General features: G+C 40.6%; 2 long non-coding RNA genes across 6 annotated transcripts in view; one reads left to right on the forward strand and one right to left on the reverse strand.

The window, feature by feature from the left end:
• LOC109255004 (uncharacterized) overlaps positions 1-25151 on the reverse strand; it is a 198748-nt gene that overhangs the window by 12548 nt on the left and 161049 nt on the right. The window contains exon 6 of one of the 5 annotated variants that reach the window (XR_008417156.1): positions 807-906. The exons of the other annotated variants lie outside the window; for them this stretch is intronic. This is a non-coding gene — a long non-coding RNA (uncharacterized LOC109255004). The remainder of the gene's footprint in view (positions 1-806; positions 907-25151) is intronic. 5 annotated transcript variants of the gene reach the window in all.
• Positions 1-25151, forward strand: part of LOC128772995 (uncharacterized) — a 52919-nt gene that overhangs the window by 225 nt on the left and 27543 nt on the right. Inside the window, exon 2 of the long non-coding RNA XR_008417160.1 lies at positions 23864-23978. This is a non-coding gene — a long non-coding RNA (uncharacterized LOC128772995). The remainder of the gene's footprint in view (positions 1-23863; positions 23979-25151) is intronic.

Raw genomic sequence — 25151 nt, forward strand, 5'->3', positions numbered from 1 at the left:
TTTTATTCTTTAAAAAAAATTTTTTTTTAACGTTTATTTATTTTTGAGACAGGGAGAGACAGAGCATGAACAGGGGAGGGTCAGAGAGAGGGAGACACAGAATATGAAGCAGGCTCCAGGCTCTAAGCTGTCAGCACAGAGCCTGACGCGGGGCTAGAACTCACGGACCGCAAGATCATGACCTGAGCCAGAGTCAGCCGCCTAACAGACTGAGCCACCCAGGCGCCCCTTAAAGATTTTATTCTTTTTTTTTTTTTAATTTTTAAACGTTTATTTATTTTTGAGACAGGGAGAGACAGAGCATGAACGGGGGAGGGTCAGAGAGAGAGGGAGACACAGAATCTGAAACAGGCTCCAGGCTCCGAGCTGTCAGCACAGAGCCCGACGCGGGGCTCGAACTCACGGACCGCGAGATCATGACCTGAGCCGAAGTCGGACGCTTAACCGACCAAGCCACCCAGGCGCCCCATAAAGATTTTATTCTTAAGTAATCTCTATACCCTACATGGGGCTTGAACCTACATCCCTCAGATCAAGAGTCACACACTCTATTGACGAAGCCAGCCAGGCACCCCAAAGAAAGTTTATTTTTGAGTCTAGAGAGAAACTGTCTGCTTGGCACTTATACTAACTTAAAAAAAAGAAATTACATTTGTGTTTGCATATCAATTTCTTACAGTTTTGGTTTGTGCAAATTCATTTCCCTGGGGGTAAAAATGAGAAGTGAGAAGTAGGCCATGGGCTGAGATGGTACTGCCTGTGGAGAGGGGCAGTACTGTGTGATGACGGGTCTTTGTCTTAGTTACCAAAGGCTCGCCATGTCCAGACTCTGGAATCTAGTTTAGCCAGCCCCCAAACTTGGAGAGACAGCATTGCTCTTTTTATTCTATAGGTGAAGAAACAGGCCTGTGGAAGAGAAATAACTTGCTAAGTTGCTCTTAAAACTCGAGAGGAGGTTCGTATCCAGACAAAGCTCCCATGATTTTCACCAGTGTTTTTCACTTTCTTTACAAACCATTATCAATTGTCCCTTCTCAGCAATACCTTTCAAGTTACTATGAAGAAAGAGCAATCTGAACTGTTGCACCCACTTTGTGGGTCATTCTCATTTCCTGTCCTGACCTCCACTAGCATTGGGCTTACTGCCATTAACTGTTGCTGCAGGTGCTGGCCAATGTGTAGTTTCCACAGGGGCCATTCCCAGAGAGGTCACAGTGAAGCCAAAAGAATAAATGGTGTGCTTTTTCAAACAGTATTTATTTGGATTAAAAAAAGTCGACCTGAGGCACCCCATTTTTGTAAAAAAATGTTTAGTTTGCACATTTTTTTTTTTTTTTTTGCAATTCCTGTTGTATGTATTTGGACATATTTCTCCTTTACCAAGGTTTTCCTTCCCATTTCTTTTCTCCTATCTTGCCTTTTGTTGGATTAATGAAGTTTCTTTGGTTCTTTCATTGGTTATAAGTACTACATGGTATTTCTACATCTATTTTTGGGACTCGGTGAAATTTTTTTAATTGTTTTTATTTATTTTTAAGAGACAGAGAGACAGAGCACAAGCAGGGGAGGGGCAGACAGAGAGGGGGAGACACAGAATCCGAAGCAGGCTCCAGGCTCTGAGCTGTCAGCACAGACCCCATGCAGGGCTCAAACTCAAGAATCGTGAGATCATGACCTGAGCCGAAGTCAAACACTTAACCAACTGAGCCACCCAGGCACCCTGAAACTTTTTTTTTTTTTAACATCCATACTTAATTCTATTTTTCTATATAAGTCAAAAGTTCATTAAAGGGGGGATCCTGCTCCTCAACTAAAGACATAGAATACCTTATTTTCCCTCTGCAATTTTTTCTTTCTAAATTCCTTATTGTAGGCCTCTGGTATTTTAATACCCCTATGCTTTTAACCTCTCAATAGTTATGATTTACCATCAATCAAGGATTAGATTTGCCAACATGTTTTATCACTCTTGGCCACTACTGCTTCTCACAGCCCATTCTTCCTTTCTGGCTCATTTTCTTTTCTGCTGAAGTAATACTTCTGAAGTTCTTTCAAGTTGTTCTTTTTCTTTGATGTTTTGTGATAAAACTCTGATGTCTCCAGCCAAGGTGAGGATTGTCTTTAATTATGTTCCTTAATGTTTGGTGTATTCTGTTAATTCTGGAAACCCTCAGCCATTATTTCTCAACAGGGCAATGTCATAGAAGTATCAGGAAGTGGAGACAACATGACATGGGATGGTCAAGGAAATGTCTCTGAGGAGGTGATGTGGGAACGGAGATCTAAATGATGAGAAAGAGCCAGCCCTGGTGAGAAGAGTGTTCCAGACAGAAGGAAGAGCAAAGTCAAGGGCTTGGCAGGATTTGGGAATTGAAGGAAGGCCCCTGAGACTGAGGTGTGGGGAGTGAGGCGTGTGGTATGTGGCCGGAGGTTAGGTTAGATCAGAGAGGGAGGCAGGAGCCTGCTGTGTAAGGGTTCCTGAGCTCTTCATGGGAGTTTGAGTTGAACGCAACCCAGAGGACCTTGGCAAAGAAACCTGAAGTCCTGTGGATCACATGAGGGAAGGCTTGAATGTTTAGGGTAGTATTAGATTTTACAGACTAATAGTGCCTTGCTGAGACAGAACAGCTTGCTGAGGGGGTAGTGCTCTTCAACACAAGAAGCAATCACGACCCAGAGAAATTAGCTGCTCTGCCCAAAGACACTCAATGGCAAAGATCAGATTATAAACCAGAACTCCCAGTTTCTAGTGCAGGTTCTGTTCTGGGGACAGCAGGAAGGGAGATGGGGAGAGTTGGAGGAGAGAGGTGAATGAGTCTGCATTTAGATTCATTGGTCACCTACGACTGCGCTCTTCACTGGTGCTTTAGGACACCTCGGCAAGAACTTTAATTAGCTGCCTCTTGAATTCTTTAGACAAGTCTATTCTCCCTCCCCGTGGCTGAGGACACTTATATCCCGAAATGATGCTTTGGGCTCTGTATCAGTTTAGAGCCTTAGCAGGAAATGAGTAACAACTCAAACTGGGTAATTGTAAATACTCCTTTTATTAAACTCCCTTCAAAGGTATGGTGGGGTTTAAGAAATCAAGTAGGATGGTGCAGTGCCCTGGGGCCTGTGATGGTGGAAACCATTGTCTCCTGTAAGTCTGAAGGGGTATATTGATTTCCCATCAGTGCTGTAACAAATTACCACAAATCTGGTAGCTGGAAACAGCACAAATTTATTCTTTTACAGTTCTAGAGGGTCAGAAGTCTAAAATGGGTCTCACTGGATCAAACTCTAGGGCCATGTTTCTTTCTGGAGATTCTAGGGAAGGGTAGTTTCCTTGCCTTTTGTAGCAGCTTCTTCTAGAAGCTATCTGTATTCTTTGGTTCATAGCCCCCTTCCAACTTCAAAACCAGCAGTGGCTGGTCAAGTGTTTCTAATGATGCCATCTCTCCACTTCTGACTCTTATGAGTCCTTCCTCCACATTTAAAGGACCCTTGTGATTACATAGGGCCAAACTGGATAATTCAGAATAATTCCCCTTATTTGAAAGTCAGGTGGTTGACAACCTTAATTCCATCTTCAAACTTAATTCTCCCCTTGCCATATAACCTAACATAGTCACAGGTTCTGGGAATTAGGATGGGGACATCCTTGGGAGCCATTATTCTGCCAACAATAAAGGGGCAGACATGAAACAGTTACTAGAACCCAGAGGATGTAGCTGTGTGAAGTCATGTGACTAGAATGTGACCTTTGGTAGAGAACAGGGTCCCCCAAATTAGGAGTGGTAGATATCATCTGGCCAGTTTTCTATCTGGCCACAGTGAACCAGGAAGCAAAGGAAGACTTATTGCACTGGTTGGGTAATCAATCCTGATTAGCATGAGGAACTAGGGTTACTGCTACACAAGGGGATAGTAAAGAGAATTTCCAGAACTCAGGGCCTTTATTTGGGTGTCTCTTAGTACTTCTATGTCCTGTAATAATCATGGGAATGCAGATACCACAACCCACCAAAGGCAGGGAAAATAAAGGGCCAAAAGGTCTCAATCAACTTGCACCAGCCTAAATGCTGTCAGGGGAGGAGGGAAATTTAGAATGGGTGTGGAAGAGAGAGATGATGAAAATCAGATACGACCAGGGACCAGCTTACAATAACAAGGACTCTTGTTTCTGAATTTTTCCAGGAGTTTGCAACTAGGAACCACTTTGAGGGACTCTGATTCAGACCCAGACCTCCCTCTAGGGCAAGGAATAGGATATCTTGTACTCACGAGAAATGAAATCCCTACAATAATATAGAATAGGAGTCAATACAATGGAGAATGAGTAGATTGTAGTGGTAGGAGAAGTGGGTTGTATCTGATGCAAATCTATGTTCGTCCTTAGATTTCCTCAGCACTAATAGCCTCCATGACTCTGTTGACACTACCAGAGGTTGATCATCACTCTCTCTGCGAACACTAAGTCCTTCACCTTGACCTCCATCATACAGGTAGGCCAAACATCTATGAACCCAGAGTTTCTGGCTTCTCCCACAACTTCTAGACTTAGGTGAAATGCCACATTGATTCTTGCTACAGAAAAGGCCACTTGGCAACCCGTGGAAGTGCTGGGAAGTTAACTTCCTGTGGAGTGAGTCTACTAATGGAAAACAGGAGATGAGAGATTGGCAGATAAATTCCCCGTCCTCCTCCCTCCCATGGCCTATTCCAAAGTGCCATTTCTCTCTGCAGCCTGTTTGGAGCAGAACCATCTGCCAACCAGACACGCTTGCTGAGTAACCTGCTGTGATCTTGGAGGCTTCTCATGAAGTGTCAGCCAGAATGACAACGTACCATTTCACACTTCCTCATGTCTTTTTTGCTTCACTTCCCCTTTCCTCATCTTTGCTGCCTTCCTTGTACTTCCCAAGTGGAATGGTTAATTTTATGTGTCAATTTGTCTGGGCCATGGTGCCCAGATATGTGGTCACACATTTTTCTGAATGTTTCTGTGAGGGTGATTTTTGGATGAAATGAACATTTGACCGAGTGGACTTTGGGTAAAGCACATCATTCCCCATATGTGGGTGGGTTTTGTCTAAACAACTACAGGCCTGATGAGGACAAAAAGATGACTTCCTCTAAGCAAAAGAAAATTCTATAGCAGATAGCTTTCGAATGTCAAATGTAGTATCAAGATGTCCCTGGCCTCCAGCCTGCTGGCCCACCCTGCAGATTTTGGACTTGTTAGCCCCACAATTGCATGAGCCAATTCCTTTTTATTTACTTATGTATTTATGTATTTAGTTAGTTATTTTATTTTTTATTTTTTAATTTTTTTAATGTTTATTTATTTCTGAGACAGAGAGAGACAGAGTATGAGTGGGGGAGGGGCAGAGAGAGAGAGGGAGACACAGAATCAGAAGCAGGCTCCAGGCTCTGAGATGTCAGCACAGAGCCCGACGCGGGGCTCAAACTCACAAACCGTGAGATCATTACCTGAGCCGAAGTTGGTCGCTCAACTGACTGAGTCACCCTGGAGCCCCAGTTAGTTTATTTTAGAGAGAGAGAGTGTGAGCAGGGGAGAGGGACACAGGAAGAGAGAGAGAATCTCAAGTAGTCTACATGCTCAGCAAGGAGCCTGATGCAGAGCTTGGAATCATGACCCAAGCTGAAATCAAGAGTCAGACGCCCAACTCACTGAGCCACTCAGAAACCCTGCATGAGCCAGTTCCTTAAAATAAGTCACTTCCTATACAAATATACATTCTACTGGTTGTTCTCGGGAGAACCTTGACGAATAACACCAAGTAAGGCTCTAGCTCTTTCATCTTTGCTTTAGCCTATGTTTTAGAGGGAATCAATCCAGACAAGACAAGTTCCCTACCTTTCATGGACCTGAGACTTCATCTCCATCCCCATGTGAATATTAAAACCCCAGGCCGTAGACCCTAAGGGTCTATCTCCAGGTCTATACTCCACTGACTGCCCTAGTTTCTTCATCTTTCTTACCACACTCGCTTTGCGTTCCTTATTTTTTTCTGGGACTTGAGAATTTCTTATTATTTTATAATAAAATTTCCTTTTATTATTTCCTTTATTTTATTCCTCAACTAATAACGTTATACACTATTCAGTATCTCTTTGTATTTGTAGCAGGAAGGTAACCCTGTCTCTATATAGCACAGTGACTGGATTTCCTCATGCAATTTGTCTTTGTACATATAAAATTAGTAAACAATCACAAATTCTGTGTGTGTGTGTGTGTGTGTGTGTGTATGTCTCACAATTTCCATTGTATGGGATTCCTTTTCGCTATTTCACTAGTGTTGGATACTTAGATTGATTTTCATTTTTACTATTAAAATTCATTTTCTGCTGAATATATTTATGGATAAAACTCTTTAGTTATGTGGCATTATGCCCCTAGTATAGATTCCAAAAAGTAGAATCACCACATCAAAGAATATAAACATTTTAAAATCCAAATCGCTCTCATCAATTATGCCTTCATGTGACTTCACTCTAGACATCTTGATTGAAGTTTGGCATTGACTTGTCTCTTCCGACTTTGATCTGTTCCTTAAGGTGAATTCTTTAGATAGATACTCTCATCCATTAAAGATTTCTTTTCACTGGTTTAAATCTCAGAGGGCAGTCATCTGCAAGTTTTATCTTTTTGGTTGTAAAGACACAGTTATGTTAATGAACAAAATATTCCACATGCTCTTAACATAGCTATTGCTTTGGATTACACCTTACCACCGTGATATGTGTGTGGACATTTTACTTTTGTCTGCTAGAAAACACACTTCACAGCAGCATGGTTAAGGGTCTGAGCTCTGAGGTCAGATCTGCCTGGATACAAATCATAGCTCCACTGCTCACTTGTTTTGTCACTTTGGCAAATCATTTACCCTCACTGAGCTTTAGATTTTTTATCTGTCAAATGAGAATAACAACAGTACATAATTCAAAAGGCTGCCATGAGAATTAATTGAGATAACACACCTAAAGCCACATCCATTAATTGGATACACACAAAAGAAGGACCACAACAAGCCCCCATAAGTGTAGCACTCTTTAAAAGTGTTTATTTACTTATTTTTGAGAGAGAGTGAGTGGAGAAGGGGCAGAGAGAGATGGAGAGAGAGAGAATCCCAAGCAGGCTCCATGCTGTCAGTGCAGAGCTCAACACAGGGCTCGATCTCACAACCGTGAGATCAGGACCTGAGCCGAAATCAAGAGTCTGACACTTAACCAACTGGGACATCCAGGCACTCCAGGAGCTGTTATTAACCATCAGACTTCAGCACATGATGAATCTCCCTGTGGCCCCGGAGGTATCCTAGTGGTAGACAGTGGCCGTGGAGAGCCTGACTCACCCCCCAAGGCTCAGTTTGTCATCCCTCTTTTCTGCTTCTGCTTTTTTAATGTTTTTATTATTTATTTTTGAGAAATACAGAGTGTGAAGGGGAGAGAGAGGGAGACACAGAATCTGAAGCAGGCTCCAGGCTCTGAGCTGTCAGCACAGAGCCCAACGCAGAGCTTGAACCCATATACTGCGAGATCATGACCTGAGATGAAGTTGGACACTCAACCAACTGAGCCACCCAGGCACACCCCTCTTTTCTGCTTTACAGATTAACTAAGTGTAACATAATTATTTGTCTTATTCTATTTTCATTTTAGTGTTGTAAATTTTTTTTTTAGTTTTTTTAAAAGCTAAGACATTATAAATACCACTAAAGTCCCTTTTTTTCTTAGGTTTTTAAAAAATTTTTAAAATGTTTCTTTATTTTTGAGAGAGAGAGTGAGTGCACAAGAGGGGTGGGTAGAGAGAGAAGAGGACAGAGGATCTGATCATGATGTAAGCCAAAGTCCAATGCTTAACCCACTGAGCCACCCAGGCACCCTCCAGAACTCCTTTCATCTTGTAAAACTCAAACACTATACCCGTTAAATAGCTCCCATACTCCCTACTCTAGCCCTGGCAACCACCATTCTACTTTGTCTTTATGAAGTTGACTCCTCTAAGTACCTCATATTAGTGGAATCATACAGTGTTTGTCTTTTTGTGACTGGCTTATTTCACTTAGCATGATGTCCTTAAGGTTCATCCTTGTTGTGGCCAATGTCAGAATTTCCTTCCTTTTTAGGCTGGATGATATTCCACTGTACCCATTTACCACATTGTGCTTATCCAGCCACACTAAAGCCACTTTGACCACCCTCCTACCCTCCAACCCCTCTCCCTCATACCCAAGTTGATCACACTCATAAACTCAGTTTTTCCTTCCAGACTTAAAAAAAATTTTTTTATTCAACTATTTGTGCTCACAGAAAATGCATAGAATATGTGTGGTGTTTTGCATAATCAGTATCAGACCCCATATGATATTTTGCATCTTGTACTTTTCACTTAATGGTTTTGAATTTATCCATGCTGATACGTATGGATCTAGTTGCTCCATTTTAGCACTGTATAATTTTCCATTTTATGTATACACTCCATGCTTTATTTACCCACTCTCCTATTGATCCCTAGGATTTGAGCCCAGTAGTTTTTGATGGCTTTCTGAAACTTTAAAATACATTAAAAATAATTTGTCCAGTTTTTTTAGTCCTCAGAGGGAGAGCTGGTCCTGGCTTTGTTTGTGGCTCTTCACTCTACAAAACAAAGGTTCAAGAATGTACGCACAGAATGTTTTACGATGTCAAGCTCCAGACAAATTTTCTGCCAGAGAGCGAGTCAACGACAGTCTCTGACTTCAATTCAGCAAAATTAGAAATGGAAATAAATTTTAAGGAGCACATCATAAGTACCAGGCACAAATCCAGACTCTAAACATACTAAGCTATCAAATCTCATTCAATTAGCACAATAAGCCCATGGAGTGGGAAAAGTGTTGTTATCATACACAGATGAGGAAATGGCAGTGAAATGACTTGCCCAAGTCCTCACAGGGCTTTATGGGTGGAGCAAGGATTCAAAACAGAGCAGCTGTCTGATTCCATTGTGCTTAATCATTTCGTTATACTACTATATTGAAAGTAGAATTAGAAAAAAGAAATAATAGTTGCAAATTAAAAGTCAAAGGAGAATAAGTGGATTGGAAGACACTATGGGAAATGTTGTAGCACAGAGGGGCTCCTGGCTGGCTCAGCTGATAGAGCATGCAATTTTATTTTATTTTATTTTTTTAATTTTTTAAAATGTCTGTTTATTTTTTGAGAGACAGAGAGACAGAGAACAATCAAGGGAGGAGCAGAGAGAGGGATACACAGAACCTGAAGCAGTCTCAAGGCTCTGAGCTATCAGCACAGAGCCTGAAGTGGGGCTCGAACTCATGAGCTGCAAGATCATGACCTGAGCCGAAGTTGGACGCTTAACCCCCTGAGCCACCCAGGTGCCCCTAGAGCATGCAACTCTTGATCTCAGGGTCATGAGTTCAAACCCCCATTGGGCATGGAGCTTACTTAAAATAAAGATTAAGAAAAATTTTTTTAAAGAAGATGCTGTAGCATAGAGAGGCAAAAAGAAAAGAAAGAAAAGAAGACAAAAATAGACTAAAAGACTCAAAATACATCTACTGGACAACTGGAGGCCTAACTTACTAAATGAAAGTAAACTAAGAGGGAAGATGTAGGAAACAAGAAGCAATGGAATTATTGAGTTTTGTAAAACACTTTCATAAATGTAATTCTAAATTGACAGTAAATTTCTTAACATATTTGGTGTGTTATTCTAAAAGTGAAAAGAATCTCCATACAAGTAGTATCCAAAATAGGGTGCATGTGTCCCAGAGGGCTAGCAAGGTAATCTTTTTGTGCTCAGAAAGAAAATAACAGAATTTTTCATCTTTATATTTATCTATTTTTATCTTTTCACATATATTTTACAATTTACATAATACATTGGAAAGTGACGTGTGTCTATAATTTATAAATAAAATGAATGAAGAAGTAAATATTGCAGATGGGTGCTCAAAGTTTATTAATTGGATATTGAAAATTTTGGACACTATTTCTAGGCAAAATAACAAAAAAAAGGGGTGCCTGGGTGGCTCAGTTAAGCATCGGACTCTTGATTTCAGCTCAGGTCACGATCTAACAGTTCATGAGTTTGAGCCCCATATTGGGCTCTGAGCTGACAGCACAGAGCCTGTGTGGGATTCTCTCTCTCCCTCTCTCTGCCTCTCTCCTCCTCTCGCTCTCTCAAAAATAAATAAAAAATAAACATTTAAAAAATAACAAAAAAGACTGGGTTCAGGTTTATTCAGTGGGAAATAAAAGTATGCTAATTTGGGGGATCTTTTCTGTGAAAGAATGGAAATACCAAAAAACCACAGAATTTATTAGAAAATTTTATGACTAAAAAAATAGTTTAAAAAAAGGGGCACCTCAGTGGCTCAGTCAGTTGAGCATCTGACTCTCGATTTCGGCGCAGGTCATGAACCCAGGGTCATGATCCCAGAGTCGTGGCAATGAGCCCCGAGTCAAGGGCCAGGTTGGACTTGGAGCCTGCTTAAGATTCTCTCTCTCTCTCCCCCCCCTGCCCACCCCCTCTCTCTTTCTCTCTCTCTTTTCTCTCTCTTTCTCATGTGAGTGTGCACAGGGGCTCTTTCTCTCTCACTCAAAAAAAAGGTAAAAAAATTTTATCACTATATGCATGTTAAAATTTAAGGATACTTACCGAAATTAATGTAAATATTTAATACTTTCTGAACAACTAGAGGTAAAAAGATAAACCTTTATCAATCTGACAGTCAAAGAAAGAGGGGGAATAATAGAAGAATAAGGAATAAAGATGGTGTACAGTGGGTTGAGCCCCTTAAAAATATGTTCACATCCTAATCCCTGGAACTTGTGAATGTGACCTCATTTGGAAAAAAAGTCTTTGCACATGAAATGAAGCTAAGGATCCCTAGATGAGATCATCAGTTATCTGGGTGGGCCCTAAATCCAAATTAAATGTAGGGAGTGGAATGCTGGTCATATGAAGACAGAGGCAGAGATCGGAGTGATGCACCTGCCAGCCGAGGAATGCCGATAGCCACAGAGGCTGGATGAGGCAAGGGACAGACTCTCCTCCAGAGCTTCAGGAGGGAACTCAGCCCTGCCGACACCTGGATTTCAGACTTCTGGCCTTTAGAACTGTGACAAAAAAATTTCTGTTTTTTTGAGTTCACCCCATTTTGTAGCAATTTGTTCTAGCAACCTTAGGAAATTAATATAGATGAGAGAAAACACAGTAACATATGGTTGAAATAAGTCCAAATTTATCGATAATCACAAGCAGGTAAACTAATCTATTCAGACTAGCAGATTGGATGAAATAAAGCAATACAAAACCCAGTTGTATGCTGATGACAAGAAGCTGAGTGAAAAAAGTGGTTGCAAAGGTTGTAAATACAAGGACGGAAAAGATATAGTGGTCCATTATTAACCGAAGGAAGCTAGAGTAGCAACATTATATAAGTCAGACCATATAAAATTCAAGACAATAAAGAATTAATGAGAATAAGAAATGATAGTACATAATTATATAGGGAGGACTCCACCAAGAGGGCTTTATTTATTTGTAAGTAACTTTAAAATACAAATAACAAACTGGAGAAAAGTATTTGCAACCCATAGGACAGGCTAAGGCCTTATCTTCCTAATGCATAAAGAACTTCTACAAATTAATAAGAAAAAGACAGAAACTCTTAGAAAAAAAAATGGGGAAGGGATATGAATAGATGTTCACAGAAAATGCTCCATTTCAGCAGTGCGGAAATGTAGTTTCAAACTATGCTGAAATACCATTTTTATTTCATTTATTTATGAAAACATTTTTATTATTGAAGTATAGTTGACATACAACATTTTATTAGTTTCATGTGTACAACAGAGTGACTCCATGATTCTGTACATTACGCAGAGCTCACTATGACGGGTGTGGTTACCATCTGGCACCACATTATGTTATTGGAATGCTATTGACTGTATTCCCTATGCTGTACTTTTCATCCCCGTGATTTATTTTGTAACTAGAAGTTTGAACCTCTTAATCACCTTCACCATTTTAAAATGATCAGATTGGTAAAGATCCAATAAGGTGATTCAACACTGGTTTAGCCAGTGTTTAGGGTGTGATGACACAGTTCCCCTCACACGTCGTAAGCAGCAGGGAAAATCAATACAACATCTGTGGATGACAATTTGGCAATACAGAATAAAATAATATCAGAATATTCCTCTTGACCTATCAATTCCACTTCTCCTAATTTATTCTACAGATACAAATAAAATGATGTATGAAAAAGGCTATTAATTATACTATTTATAAAAACGAAAGATTGATTACAATTTAGTGAACAGTCATAAAATACAAATACTGTCTGTAACTATTAATAAGAACAAGGGGGCGCCTGGGTGGTTCAGTCAGTTAAGTATCCAACTTAGGCTCAGGTCATGATCTCATGGTTTGGGGGTTCCAGCCCTGTATCGGGCTCTGTACTGACAGCTCAGACCCTGGAGCCTGCTTCGGATTATGTGTCTCCCTCTCTCTCCGCCCCTCCCCTGCTCACACTCTGTCTCTCTCTCCCTCAAAAATAAATAAACATTAAAAAATTTTTTTTAAAGAATGACGACGAGGGTGCCTGGGTGGCTCAGTCGGTTAAGCATCCAACTTCAGCTCAGGTCATGATCTCGCAGTTTGTGAGTTTGAGCCCCACGTGGGGCTCTGTGCTGACAGCTCAGAGCCTGGAGCCTGCTTCAGATTCTCCCCCTCTCTCTGCCCCTTCCCTTCCCTGCTCATGCTCTGTGTCTCTCTGTCCCTCAATAGTAAATAAATGTTAAAAAAATTTTTATAAAAAAAAAAAAGAATGAGGACCCTCGGTATGTAGTGATTCATAATCATTTCCAGTATGTATCATTAAATGAAGAAAGTAATGGACAGGACAGTGTGTACAATATGCCACTCTTTTATAATAAGGAGTTACAGCTACACAAGTACGATTTATAAATGTCCATAGCTGCTCATACATGCACAAAATCTTGCTGAAATGATAGGTAAAAAACTAACCGGTAACACTGGTTTCCCTCCAGTGGAGGGAAACCCAGAGGCTGGTGGAGGGGAGTGGGAGGGAGACTGAGAACGAACCAACCCCAAACCAAACCACAACTACACCAAACCACCACCATCATCCTCCCATCTCCATAGAATGGAAAAACTGTCGAGGGGTGCCTGGGTGGCTCAGTCGGTTAGGTGTCCGACTTCAGCTCAGGTCATGATCTCACGGTTCGTGAGCTGGAGCCCCGCATCAGGCTCCGTGCTGACAGCTCAGAACCTGGAGCCTGCTTCGGATTCTCTGCCCCACCCCTGCTCATGCTCTCTTTCTCTCTCTCTCAAAAAAAAAGTTAAAAAAAAAAGAAAAAAAAACTGTAGAGATAATTGGCAAAACTGAGAGCTGGTTCTTTTTTTTTTTTTTTTTTTTTTTTTTTTGAGAGAGAGAGAGGGAGAACACACATGAGCATGTGAGCAGCAGGGGAAGGGGAAAAGGGCAGAGGGAGAGAGAGAATCTCAAGCAGGCTCCACGCTCAGCACAGGAACCCAACTCAGAGCTCGATCCCACCCCGGGATCATGACCTAAGCCAAAATCAAGGGTCAGACGCTCAGCTCACTGAGCCACCCAGGTGCACCAGGGCTGGTTCTTTGAAAATGACTGATAAAATAGAAAAACCTATGGGAAAAGCTGATAAAGGAAAAGAGAGAATGTACAAATAGTATTTGGTGAGCTGTGTTCATTGTTAGTCCCCACCTATTGTGTGTCAAGGCTGTGGGTGACTTCCATGTCACCTAGAACAGGTCAAGGCTTTCTTGGTAAAGGGATCACTTCCAAAACCAAGCTGTCAAGAGAAGGCAGGAGTCCCCTCTTCTTCATCCCACAGAGGCATGACTCAGTCCCCACAGTGTGCATCTCTTCCCCTTGTAACCTTCCCTTAAAAATGCAAATGTAGGAGCAACCTTATCAGTGAAAGAACAAACGGATCATTCGGCATCAGGAAAACTTGAAAAAATAAAAAATTATTAGAGAAAAGGAATCAATAGTTAATCAAACTCTGTCTTCTGTCCTCTCTCAATAAAAGGCGAGATGGTTTTAGAGATGTGTTTTACAAACTAGAAATGGATCATTCAAAAAAAATAGAAACTGTTTTAGAGAAGAGATGGAGTCAGAGAGAGAGAGAGAAAGAGAGAGAACTATGATACTCATTTATATCCCCCCAATTTTGACATATTTGTGTTTTCATTCAATTAAAATTTTTCTAATGTCTCTTGTAAATCACTGTTGATGTGTGAGTATTTAGCAGAGCATTGTTTCATTTCAAGATGTTTAGAGATTTTCCAAATATCTTTGTTATTTACTTCTAGCTTAATCCTGTCGAGGAGGCCAGAGGACATGCTTGTAATATTTCAGTCTTGTTAAATGTGTTGGGATTTGTCTTATGGTCCAGGATATGGTCTATCATGATGAATGTTTCATGTGTGCTTGGGGAAAAAATGTATATTTTGCTCTTGTTGAGTGGAGTGTTCTATATATGTCAACAAGGTCAAGTTAGTTGATAGTATTGTTCAGGTCTTCCATATCCTCATTGATTTTCTGTTTACTTGCTCTATCAATTACTGAGAGAGGGGTGTTGAGGTCTTCAACTATAAATGCATATTATCCTATTTCTCCTTCTAATTCTAACAGTTTTTACTTTATCTATTTTGAAGTTCTGTTTTTAGATGCATACACATTTAGGACAGTTACATCTTCTTGCTAATGTGATCCCTTTTTCATTGTGTAATGTTCCTCTTTATCCCTGGCTTTGTTCTGAAGTCTGTTTTTTTTTTTTTTTTTTAATACTAATATAGCTCCTCCAGCTTTCTTTTGAGCAGTGCTTGCATGATTTTCCTTTTCCACCTTTTTACTTTCAAACCATTTCTTGTTTTTAGAATGAGTTTCTTGTAGACAACATATTTGTTTTGTCAGAGATCTGGCAATCTCTGTTTTTTAATTTAGGGTTCTCTCTGCCACTGTCCTTTACATCAGTACTAGGTGAAGGCCCTTGGAAAAGAGCTTGTGAGACACCCTGTGTCTGGGTGTCCACTGTTCTAAACCACTGGCTCTCAATCAGGGGCATTTTGCCCCCCAAGGGATATTTGGTAATGTCTGAAGACACTTTTGATTATCACAACTAGGGGAGTGGGTACCACTGGCATCTAGGAGGTAGATGCCAGGAATGCTGCTAAATATTCTACAATGCCTGGGACAACATTTGACAACAAATAATTATCCTCCCCAAAATATCAATAGTGCTAACGCTGAGAAACCCTGTTCTAAACTGCATGTTAGCCCATACTAGGCCTTAAGGAATTCATTAACATTTTAGCTGCTTTCTTCCTACCCACTTTTATGGCAGCCACCTCTTCCTCCCCGGCTTTAACAAAAGTGAAACAGTTCATGTATCCCATGTTTCTTTCGAGGGTCTTCTCAGTCTCCAGTATTCAGTTTGCATGGTTGCTTCAGCTTTCTGATGGAATCTAGGAAAGTTATGATTCTGTAGATGATCTATATTTTTTCATTCCTAGGGTGGGAATTGATGTTTTCTTGTGCCTTTGTGCATTCTAAGTGGAAGCTAAACTTCCATTTGTTTGTTTTGAGAGAGAGATGGCACAAGTGAGCGAGGGGCAGAGAGAGAGAGAGAATCCCACAAGAGGCAGAAAGAGAGAGACAGTGAGAGAGAGGAAGAGAGAGGGAGAGTGAAGTGGGGCTCATGTGAAGCAGGACTCTAACTCATGAGCCATGAGATCATGACCTGAGCTGAAGTCAGATGCTTAACTGACTGAGCCACCCAGGTACTCCCCCACCATTTGTTTCTTAAATAATCAATTCTAAACCAGGATAAGGACAATTATCAACCAGTCTCAATGAGGAACATAGATGTAAAAATTCCAAAGTTGTAGTAGCAGTATATAGTATATACAAAATAGAGAACAGCAGCTGGAAGTTGATCTCATCCCACGTTCAGAGATAAAAGGGTTAACCATTAATTCCATTATTTTCTGTGGATGAGTCCTTTTTTCATACTGAAATCTGATGGCAATTAAATTCTGATATTTTTCCAAGCTACTGTATGAAGGGGACGCTGAAGGCCATCACTATACAGTATACTGCAACATAAGGACTCTGCTGTTCACCAGTCCCGGTGCAGTAGTATATACAAAATAACTCTTGGCCATGTAGAGTGTATCCCAAGAATACAAGGATGTTCACCAACAGAAAATTTATCACCATAATCCAGTTTCTTAGGAGGTCAGAGGAGCAATCCATATGATCATTTCAACAGAAGCAAAAACATTTTTTCTATAGAATTTAGTATCTTTTCAGGATGAAAAAAAAAAAAAACCTCTTAGCAGACTAGGACTAGAAGGGAATTTTATTAACCCAATATAGAATCCTAACAAACATCTATAATAAATAGCATTTAAAAATGAATCCTAACTATATTCCCATTGAAGTCAGTAATAAGACAAGGATGCCTGTGGCAGCCCTACTATTCAACTATACTGGAGGTTTTAATCAATACAATAAAATAAGTGGAGGTAATATGTAAGAATTCATAAGGAAGAGAAAAAGTCAATATTTGCCGATGCATAAAATCTATGACAAGATATTAGAATAAGTCAGCAGTTTTCTAGCTGTAAGATCAACATGCAAAATCAGTAATGTCCCACAACATAATAACCACTTAAAAATATTAAAGAGAAAAGGTACCATTAATAAAATCTTTAAGATATCTAAGAATAAAAATAACATAGAATTTTCTCTTTAAAAAATATACATATAGAGAGAGTAAGCATGAGTGGGGAAGAGGGGCAGAGGGAGAAGGAGAGAGAAAATCTCAATAGTCTCCACACCCAGCGCACAGCCCCAAGTGGGGATTGATCCCACAACCCTGGGATCATGATATGTGCCAACTGGACACTCAACTGACTAAGCCACCTGGGTGCCCCAGAATTTATTCTATCTTTATGGAGAAACATATAAAATCTTTTTGAAGAATAAAACAAAGATCTGAGTAAGAGGGGAGATATGTGTGGAAAGGCTTGGTAACATGAAGATGTCCATTTGACCCCATTTTAATTTATGAAGTCAATGTAATTCTGATCAAAATTTCAATAGGTTTTTTTAAGTGGAATTCAAATGGAAGAATCAAACTTCAGGAATAGCAAAAACAATTTTGATGAAGAAAAAAAGATGGGAATACTTGCCTTACTGTATATCAAGACTTACTAAAATGCTGTGGTAAATAAAATAGACAAATAGACCAATAGAACAGCATAGAGAGCCCAGAAACAAACTTTCAGATGGATGAAAATTTGGGAAATGACATGAGTGAGCTTATACAAGTTTATGGAGGAAAGGAAAGACTAGCCAATAAATACCAATGGCATGATTCGTTTTCCACATAAAAACAAATTAGATCCTTATTTCAAATCATATACAAAAATAAAGTTGAATTAAAACTACATTTGAGAATACAAAACTGTAAAACCTTTCTATCTTCCTTCCTTCCTTCCTTCCTTCCTTCCTTCCTTCCTTCCTTCCTTCCTTCCTTTCTTTCTTTCTTTTCCTATTTATTATGTTTTAACTTACAGCCAAGTTAGTTAGCATATAGTGCAATAATGATTTCAGGAGAGGAATCCAGTGATTCATCCCCTACATATAGCTCCCAATGCTTATCCCAACAAATGTCCTCCTTAATGACCCTTGCCCATTTAGCCCTTCACCCCACCCAAAACCCCTCCAGCAACCCTCAGTTTGTTCTTTGTATTTAAGAGTCTCATATACTGTGTGCCCCTTCCTATTTTTATGTTACTTTTGCTTCCCTTCCCTAATGTTCATGTGTTTTTTATCTTAAATTCCACATATAAGTGAAGTCATATGATATTTTTTTCTCTAATTTCACTTAGCATAATACACTCTAGTTCCATCCATGTTTTGCAAATGGCAAGATTTCATTCATTTTGATTGCTGAGTAATACTCCATTGTGTTTGTGTGTATATGTATGTGTGTGTGTGTGTGTGTGTGTGTGTGTGTGTGTGTATACACACACACACACATACCACATCTTCTTTATCCATTCATCCATTGATGGACATTTGGGCTCTTTCCATACTTTGGCTATTGTCGATAGTGTTGCTATAAACATTGGGGTGCATGTGCCCCTTCGAAACAGCACACCTGTATCCTTTGGATAAATACCTAGTAGTGCAATTGATGGATTATAGGGTAGTTCTATTTTTTATTTTTTTTAGGAACTTCCATATTGTTTTCCAGAGTGGCTGCACCAGTTCACATTTCCACCAGCAGCACAAAAAGGTTCCTCTTTTTTCCACATCCTTGCCAACATCTGTTGTTGAATGAGTTGTTAATTTTAGTCATTCTGACAGGTGTGAGATGGTATCTCATTGTGGTTTTGATTTGTATTTCCCTGATGATGAGTGATGTTGAGCATTTTTTCATGTGTCTATTAGCCATCTGGATGCCTTCTTTGGAGAAGTGTCTATTCATGTCTTTTGCCCATTTCTTCACTGGATTATTTGTTTTTTGGGTGTTGAGTTTGATAAGTTCTTTATAGATTTTGTATACTAACCCTTTATCCAATATGTCATTTGCAAATATCCTCTCCCATTCTGTCGGTTTCCTTTTAGTTTTGCTGATTGTTTCCTTCACTGTGCAGAAGCTTTTTATATGGATGAGGTCCCAATAGTTCATTTTTGCTTTTGTTTCCCTTGCCTCCAGAGACATGTTGAGTAAGAAGTCGCTGCAGCTGAGGTCAAAGAGGTTTTTGCCTGCTTTCTCCTCTAGGATTTTGATGGCTTCCTGTCTTATCTTTAGGTCTTTCATCCATTTTGAGCTTATTTTTGTGTATGGAGTAAGAAAGTGGTTCAGGTTCATTTTTCTTCATGTTGCTGTCCAGTTTTCCCAGCACCATTTGCTGGAGAGACTGTCTTTATTCCATTGGATATTCTTCTTGCTTTGTCAAAGATTAGTTGGCCCTACATTTGTGGGTCCATTTCTGGGTTCTCTTTTCTGTTCCACTGATCTATGTGTCTGTTTTTGTGCCAGTACCATACTGTCTTGATGATCTCAGTTTTGTAATACATCTTGGAGTCTGGAATTGTGATGACTCCAGGTTTGGTTTTCTTTTTCAGGATTGTTTTGGATATTTGGGGTCTTTTCTGGTTCCATACAAATTTTAGGATTGTTTGTTCTAGCTCTGTGAAGAATGCTGGTGTTATTTTTATAGGGATTGAATTGAATATGCAGATTGCTTTGGGTAGTATAGATATTTTAACAATATTTGCTCGTCCAATCCATGAGCACAGAATATTTTTCCTTTTTTTTTGCCTTCTTCAATTTCTTTCATAAGCTTTCTATAGTTTCCAGTGTATAGATTTTTTTACCTCTTTGATTAGGTTTATTATGAAGTACTTTATGGTTTTTGTGCAATTGTAAATGGGCTCGATTCCTTGATTTCTCTTTCCGCTGCTTCATTATTGGTGTATAGAAATGCAACCTATTTCTGTGCATTGATTTTATATCCTGTGACTTTGCTGAATTCATGGATCAGTTTTAGCATTTTTTTGTTGGAATCTTCTGGGTTTTCCATATAGAGTACCGTGTCGTCTGTGAAGAGTGAAAGTCTGACTTCTTCCTTGCCACTTTGGATACCTTTTATTTCTTTGTGTTGTCTGATTGCTGAGGCTAGGACTTCCAAGACTATGTTGAATAACGGTGGTGAGAGTGGACATCCTTGTTGTGTTCCTGACCTTAGCAGGAAAGCTCTCAAAAAACTGTAAGAAAAATAATTTGTCCATTTGTTCATTCATTCAGCAAATATTTATTGAGCTTCTGTTACATACCTAGCTTCATATTGAAGATATAGCAGTGAATAAAATAAAGTCGATGCTCTTGTGATTGTTTACATTCCCAACAAACAAATAAATATATGTCAGGTGATGGTAAGTGCCAGGGGAAAAAGAAAGTAGGATAATGGGATAGAGTATAGAGTGGGGCTGCTATTTTATAGGGGTGGCTGGGGAAGGCCATCTTGATAAGGTGAGTCTGGCATGTGGGAATCCAAGAAGAAATTTTCAGGCAGAATGCCCAGGCTGAGTGGTAGCTCTGAAGCAGGAGTATACCTGGTCTTGAGGAACAAGAAGGCCAGCGTATCTGGAGGAGGTAGGGGGAAAGAGTGATAGAAGATGAGGTAAAAGAGGAAATAGGGGGACTGGGTATGCTGAATCTTGAAGGCCATTGATAAGGACATCTGAAAAGTGTGGGAAACCACTGGAGGATCTGAGCTAAGGGATGACAAGATACAGCCAACAGTTTATAGGTATTACTCTAGCTACCGTGTGGAGGGTGGACTAGGGAGGGGTAACGGTGGGGTAATGGTGAGTAAGTCATTCTAATAATCCAGGCAAGAGACAATGACTTGCCTCTGGATGATGGTGGTAGAGGTACTAACAAGTGCATGTGTTCTGATGTAATTTGAAGGTAGAGAAGACAGAATTTGCTGACACAGGGTGGGAGAAAAGGGGAGAAGTCCAAGTGTAGAGACTCCCAGGCCTCAGCAACTGGGTTAACAGTGGTGTTGTTTTTTTTTTTTTATTTATTTTTGAGACAGAGAGAGAAAGAGCATGAACGGGGGAGGGTCAGAGAGAGAGGGAGACACAGAATCTGAAGCAGGGTCCAGGCTCTGAGCTGTCAGCACAGAGCCCAATGTGGGGCTTGAACTCACAGACTGTGATATCATGACCCGAGCCGAAGTTGGACGCTTAACCGACAGCCACCCAGGCACCCCAACAGTGGTGCTTTTTAATAAGATGGTGAACTCTGCAGGAGGAAGAGGCTTGTGGGAGAGAGCATTAAGAACCTGGCTGAAAGAGAGGTTAACCTGGTTGTTAAGTTAGAGATGCTTATCAGACATCAAGTATAAGTATCAAGTAGGCCACTAAATAGTATGTGAGTCTGGAGTTCAGGCAAGAAGATGAAGCCAGAGATGTCAATCTGAGTGGTCAAATTCACACACATATGGTGTGTGAAACCGTGGGCTGGATGAGATCCCCTAATGAAATACTGTTCATAGAGGACAGGAGGTCTGAGCCCTGAGCTCCAGGGTACTTTAGTTTTATATTTTTATTTTTGTATAAAGCTTATTTATTTTGAGAGACAGTGCAAGCAGGGTAGGGGCAGACAGAGAGGCAGAGAGAGAGGATCCCAAGCAGACTCCGCACTGGCAGCACATAGCCTGATGTGGGGCTCGAACCCATGAACTGTGAGATTATGACTTGAGCTGAAACCAAGAGTTGGACACTTAACCGACTGAGCCACCCAGGTGCCCTGGGATATTTTTGTTTTAGACCTGAAAAGGAAAAGAAGGAACCAGTAAAGGGATATTCAATGCGTTTTGAAGAGAACCAAAGAGAAGGAGGCATTTCAAGAAGGAGGGAACAACTATGTCACATGCTGCTGAGAGGCTGAGCAAGATGAGGATGGAGCATTTGTCATTAGATGTGGCAAAGGGGAGGTCACCCACAGCACTGCTGATAGTTGCAGCGAGTAGCAGTAATGATAAAGCCCATTGGGACTAGTTTCAAGGAAGGACAGAAGAGCAAGCAGAGAGGATGAGTATAGATGATCTTTTTGAGGAGTTTCCCTGTAGAGGGAGGAGGGAAAATGGGATGGTAGTTGAGAGAGGACATGTATTAAAGGAATTTGGGGTCTTGTTTTTCATTTTTTAACATAGGAGACATACAGAGTGTATGCCAATGGGAATGATCAGTACAGACAGTATCTTTGAGGAAGTGAGAAGGAACAGGACCCAGGGCAAAAGTGTAAGCATTGGCTTTGCATGGGAGCGCTGACAGTTTATCCACTGTAACAGAAGGGAAAGAAGAGGATTGGGGTTGGTAATACATTTTAGATTGCTTCTGTATGCTTCGTACATTCAGAAGCAAGGTCATCAGCTAAAAGTGAGGACGTGGAAGGAGTTGGAAATTTGAGGGAAGGGGAAAAGTTACGAAGTAATTGTCCATGAGGATTTGAGACAGTGAATCAATTAGGGAAGTGGAGCAGGACTGAAGGACAGCACTGAAGACCCTCCTGAGGGAGGTCATGAATTCACTGTGATTGTGTGTTTTTCCCTAGTAAATATCATTTGCTGTTGTGCTATTGGGGAGTGAGTGGAGAGTTATATTTGTTCAGTGTTGGGGGTTTTCCAGAAAAGTTTAAGGGAGAAAAAGAGAAGAAAGGGAACAACCACACAAATAGGGAATGGACTATAATGATGGATGGTGGATTCTAAGCCAGACAAGATCAGAGGTAAGGACTTGAAGGGGTGTGGGATATTAAAAATTGGCACGTCAATGGATACCAGGTTCCATTAGAGTTGAAGAATTATTGAAGGCAGGCTTTTGGAGGCCATGTGCTGAAACATAAGTACTGAAAGAGGGGGATGCTTGTCATCAAGATAACGGAGGGAATGTGATTATTGATAATTGGCGAGGTCAGGCATGACTGGAAAGGGGTGACTTAGGAAAGGGTGAAGACAGGATCACTGGGAGCGAGGGGATCAGGAACCAAGAACATCCTCATAGGTATTGAAATCTCTAGTAATTGAGTACTGGAAAGAGACAAGGAACCAGGTACTAAAACCTTCAAAGAATAAGGAGTGACAACCTGGAGGTCAGATGACTGCAAAAAGTAGGAGTAAAGTGAGTAGTCTACTAAAACTAGCACTCAGAATGTGCAAATAACCCTTAGAAATGAATGAGAAACAAACAGCCCAATAAACAGTGGACAGGGAATGAACAGCCCATCAATTTACAAAAGAGGTACCCTGAATGGACATCGAACATGTAAAGAGGACCAACTGCATTGGTAATCAGGAAAATGCAAACCAAAATGAGATGATATTTCACATCTAGGAGAATGAAGAAAATGGAAATGTCTGAGAATACAAGCATTAAGAATGATGTGGAGGAATAGGTGCTCTCATACAGGTGTAAGTTGGTACAACGGTTTTGGAAAACAAATTGGTAATATACAGTAAAGATCAAGATGTGCGTGCTCTCTGGCCCATCTTCCCCTTCCAATATAAACTCTATGGTGTGGGGGTGCCTGGGTGGCTCAGTGGGTTTGAGTCCTGCATCCAGCCCTGCGCTGACAGCTCAGAGCCTGGAGCCTGCTTCGGATTCTGTGTCTCCCTCTCTCTCTGCCCCTCCTCCACTCGTGCTCTGTCTCTCTCTGTCTCTCAAAAATAAATAAACATTAAAAAAAATTTTAAACTCTATGGTGTGTGTGGAGATGTGCGCAGGATGTAAGGAGATGTGCACAGGATGTTGACAGCAGCATTTTATGGAATAGGTAAAAATTAAAGCAATGCAAATGTCCATCAACATGAAAATGGATAATTGTGTCTGTTCATACAATAAGATGCTCTGCTGTATGCAGTGAAAGTGAGTGGACTGGAGATGCGAGTGTTGCGTATGGTACAATTCCAAAAACGTAAAGTTGATGAAAACCAACAAATTGCAGCATGGTAGGTACAGTGTGGTAATACTGTTTTTGTTAAAGTGTAAAAACAAGCAAAACAATACATATGATTTATGAATGTCAGTGTAATAAAAATGTAAAAACGTGAACAAGAAGTATGCACACAATTTTAGGATGGCAGCCTCTTCTGGGGAGAGTGGAGGGAGGGGAACAGTATCTTAGAGAAGCACAAAAGGGGATTTCTACTCAATTTGTAATATTTTACTTTTTTTTTTTTTTTAAGTAGGCTTGGTGCCCAGTGTGGAGCCCAACACAGGGATTAAACTCATAACCCTGAGATCCAGACCTGAGCTGAGATCAAGAGTCAGACACTTAACCAAATGAGCCATCCAGGCACCCCTGTAATGTTTTACTTTTTAAAAAAAATATATGAAATAGGGCGAAATGCTAATATTTGTGAATTACGGGTGTTGGTTGTATTATGCTGTTCTTTTCCATTCATTTGAAATATTTTACAATAGAAAAGTCCATGGCATATGTAAGATGACAGCACTTTCAGAGATCAGATAAACATATTTTTAAGGCTCATGTAATCCCGCTGTTCAGCAACAATCTGTCAATTTGTAAGGACTTCTGGAGCACCTAAAAATTGCATAACAGTGCTCCTCGTGTCAGGACAGCCACAGAGGATGAGCAGAATTTGCAAACAGATGTCAGGAATATGAACCTGCCACTTGTGGAAACATAGAATTCATCATGACAAATGTGCATCAAGAGGAGATGGTACTGGTAGCTTGGTAGAATGGGCTGAAATTGACAAAAACCCACTGAAAGATTTCTCTGTGGCCACAGCTCTCCAGTGCTCCAGTCTGTGACTCTCCTTTCCCCTCAGGCTCTCTCTAGGCCATTCACGGGCATTTGGATACTTGCCTCTCCTTTTTCTGTGTGACATTTAAATATTTATTTAACAAATAGATACTTTTGGCTTCCTGTCAATCTCGTGCGTGTGCACACACACAGCCCATGTACTGTGCACTCCCCTTCCTGGGTCCTCTCCCTATTACTGCAACCATTACCCCATGCCCCCTGTCTGCACTCTCCTGGGAATGTGAACCCCTGTCTTCCTCCAGGACTTTTTGCTACTAGGAATCTAGTTGGAGATGCAGGATCTTGCCTTAGGAAGGGTTATTCAGGGATATTACAGGTGACACTAAGGATATCACATTTTGATTAGTGTTTTCATGACTCAAAAAAGGGCTAGGGAATGTGGTGGGCAGGGAACAGAGTGAGCTTAAGGGGAGTGTCCCAAAAGGCGAGAGGAAATGGGATGAAGCTCTTTTTTTTTTTAATGAAATTTATTGTCAAATTGGTTTCCATACAACACCCAGTGCTCATCCCAACAGGTGCCCTTCTCAATACCCATCACTCACCCACCCCTCCCTCCCACCCCCCATAAACCCTCAGTTTGTTCTCAGTTTTTAAGAGTCTCTTATGTTTTGGCTCCCTCCCTCTCTAACCATTTTTTTCTTCCCCTCCCCCATGGTCTTCTGTTAAGTTTCTCAGGATCCACACAG

The sequence above is a fragment of the Panthera pardus genome, unplaced genomic scaffold (assembly GCF_024362965.1).
Source record: "Panthera pardus isolate Hobbes unplaced genomic scaffold, ASM2436296v1 HiC_scaffold_24, whole genome shotgun sequence".
Lineage (NCBI taxonomy): Eukaryota > Metazoa > Chordata > Mammalia > Carnivora > Felidae > Panthera > Panthera pardus.